Source organism: Tupaia chinensis, unplaced genomic scaffold (genome assembly GCF_000334495.1).
Source record: "Tupaia chinensis unplaced genomic scaffold, TupChi_1.0 Scaffold144482_1, whole genome shotgun sequence".
NCBI classification, from domain to species: Eukaryota; Metazoa; Chordata; class Mammalia; order Scandentia; family Tupaiidae; genus Tupaia; species Tupaia belangeri.
In genome coordinates this window covers 1,150,679-1,154,075 of record NW_006204341.1, presented here as the reverse complement: position 1 = coordinate 1,154,075, position 3,397 = coordinate 1,150,679, and positions in this window count along the sequence as shown.

Here is a 3,397-nt window from a genome sequence, read left to right as displayed (position 1 = left end):
AATTATTGCTTCCATGCTTTGTATACCCTGTTCCTTAGAGTAAATCTTTTACTGCCCCTCACCCATTTACTTGCATGTATCACATTTTCAATAAAAAGGCACGATGATTCCTAGCAGTTGTCACTCCTCAGAGAGCGATCTCTGAGGGGTGTCCGGCAAAGGATGCGCATGAAAAGGCATCGAGGCCTCTGTCTTCTGTTCACCTTCGCCGCCTCCGTCGAGGTAACCCACCCATGCGGAGGCTGGTCCCCGGCAGGAGACCATGGGTTATTGAGATTCCTAACAATTATCGTGTTGCAGTCTGTCTCCCTTTACATCTAGCTGTCTTTCTTTCATGTATTTGGATGCTCCAGTATTGGATGTATAGATATTTATAAATGTTATTTCATCTTAATGAGCTAGCCCTTTTAGTATTATGTAGTGTCCTTTTTTTGTGTCTTCTTACAACTTTTGTCTTGATATCTAATATTAATATAGTAACTTCAGCCTTTTGTTTTGTTTTCATTTGCATGGAATATCATTTTCCAGAGCCTCGTTTTTGGTTTATGTATGCCCTTATCAGGCAGACGTGTTTCTTGTAATCAGCATATAGAGGACTCCTGTTTTTTTTTTTTTTTTAATCCATTCAGCTAGTCTGTGTCTTTTTATTGGAGAATTTAATCTGTTAACATTCAACATTATTGATATTTGTGAACTTTTTCCTGCCATTTTGTTAGCCATTTTCTTGGCTGTGTTTTGTTCTCTCTTTAGTTTTTCTGATGTAGTATCCTTTACAGTACTTCTTGTAGAGATGGTCTAGTGTTCTGAATTCTTTCAGTTTTTGTTTATCTGAGAATGATTTTATTTGTTCTTCTCATAGGAAGGATAGTCTTGCTGAGTATAATATTCTTGGTTGAAATAGTTTTCCTTTTAGTATTTTGAATATATCTTTTGATTTTTTCCTTGCTTGCATTGTTTTAGTTGAGAGGTCTAATGTTAGCATAATTGGATAATCTTTGTAAATAACTTGATGTTCCTTTATTGCCAATTTTAAAATCTTATCTTTGTCTTTAATTTTTACCCATCTGTTTATAATTTGCTGAGGGAAGGTATATTTTTATGTTGAGCCTATTTGGATTTCTTTGTATTTCCTGGGTTTGGATGACTCAGTGTTTCTTTAGGCTTGGGAAGTTTTCTGCAAGTATATCATGGAATAGATTTTTTATGCTCTTTGTAGATTCTTCACTTTCTGGAATACCAGTGATTTGGATATTTGGGCATTTAATGGTATCTAGTATTTCTTCTATGTTTTCCTTATTTTGTTTACTTTTTTCATTCTTTTTGGTGGTTTTGTCTATGTCATAGGCTTTGTCTTCTAGAACAGAAATTCGATATATAGAGTGACCAGCAGTTGGAGTAATGGTTTTGATTACCTGTATTAGTCTTCATTTTTAGGAGGTCTGTTTGTTTTCTATGATGTGTTTCTCTTTATAGAGTTCTTCCTTTAAGACATGGAAGGACTTCCTCATCTTCTGGAGTTGGTTGTCTGTTTTCTCTCATATTTCATTTAGTTTCTTTTTTTCTCAAGAGGATTTTGCTGTAGCATGTGTGTATTTTCTGGAGAGAGAGAGACAGACATAGTGAGAGGGAAAGTGAGAAATCACTTCCCAGGGGGGATGGCTACACTGCAATCCTCCATTCTCCTCCCAGAATCTTGGGCATGAATGCACATGTGCCTGGCATGATTTTTAAAGCCACTGGGTCTGGGACTCAAACTGTGGTGGACCATGTAGTAGTTCAAGGACTTAACTGCTAGACCATCTGCTTGTCCTAGCACCTCATTTAGTTTTGTCATTATGAACATTCTGAATTCTTTCTCTGACATTTCTACAGTTCTATTGTGCTGTCTGTGTTTGATGAGGAGCTGTGTTCCCTTGATGGACAAGTATTTCATTGTTTTCTCATATTTCTTATGTGCTGGTTTTAGTCATCTAAAGAAGTATATGTTTCTTCCTACTTTTTTTGTGTAGATTCTATAAAACCAGGGGAAAAGAAGAGCTCTTCCTTCAAGGTGTGTTCTTTATTTTTTTTTTTTTTTTTTGAGAGGTTTTTGTTATAGGGCGTGTGCACTCGCCAGACAGAGACATAGAGACAGAAAGCGAGAAATCACCCCCCAGGGGGGATGGTCACGCCGCAATCCCTTCTCCTCCATTCTCCTCTCGGGATCTTGGGCACGCACGCACACGCGCCTAGTGTGAGTTTTAAGCCACCGGGTCTGGGATGCGAACCGCGGTCGACTACGTGGGAGTCCAGCGACATAGCCATTACGCTAACTGCTGGTTCCCCAAGGTGTGTTCTTGGTAGAGGACTCTGTCTTCAAATCAGAGTAGGGCATATCTAGCCAGGTTCAGATGCTTGGTTCCTCTAATAACTTCTCAAGATGAGATGCACCTGGAACTGGACTGGAACTATGTAACTAAAGAAAGACCCTCAAGTCATACACCACATGTTCACCACCTGGGGCATTTAAAATTACAACTTGGTGGTTGAAAGCCACAAGTGGGAAATTCAGAGCTACCCTCCATCAGCAGTTGGCTCTCTTGATCTCTCCTGTGCCCATGAGTGGAGTTTGGAAAGGCAATTGCAGGGCGTGGGACATCCCATGCATTTGAATACATAATGTTTTTATGATCACTCGTTCTTGATATTTTATTATTTTTATTAAAAAGCCTTATTTTATTATCTATTAACTATTTAAAGTTCTGTTTCATTATAGTTTTTGACAAATGTTTTTTTTATTATATCAAAATGTATGTGATTTTGGACTTAATATTATAGTCAAAATTTTGGTTCATATGGTACTGACCCTTTTAAATTTATTAAAACCATCCTTATAGTTTAGCTTTGCTTATTGACAGTTTTTTAAAATGTGCCTTGTATGTTTGCAAAAAGTGTGTATACTACACTTGTTAGGTGAAATATCTCTAGTCGCTTTTCTACATTGCTGTGTGACTTTAATACAAATATGATAATGTCATTTCCCTAATAAAACAGAAGGTTTTAATTTGGAGATTTCAGTTTGCTCACATGTTCAAATCCAAATTACACTTATATCCATTAGATTAAGCTTATTAATTATATGATTCAAATCTTCAATATTCTATTTTTTTATTCTACTTATATCAATCATTTCTTAGAGAATTATGTTGAATTATCTCATGATGATGACATACATATTATATACCTTCTCTGTAATTCTGTCATTTTTTTCATGTTTTGGAAGCTCTTACTGGATTAATAGACATTTAAAACTGCTTTTATCTTTTTTGGAGAATTGAGCCATTGTTGTTAGTTAGTGAAATTCTTTATTTTAAGTGCAACTTTGCTTTTTTTTTTTTTTTTTTTTTTAGGGAGGGTT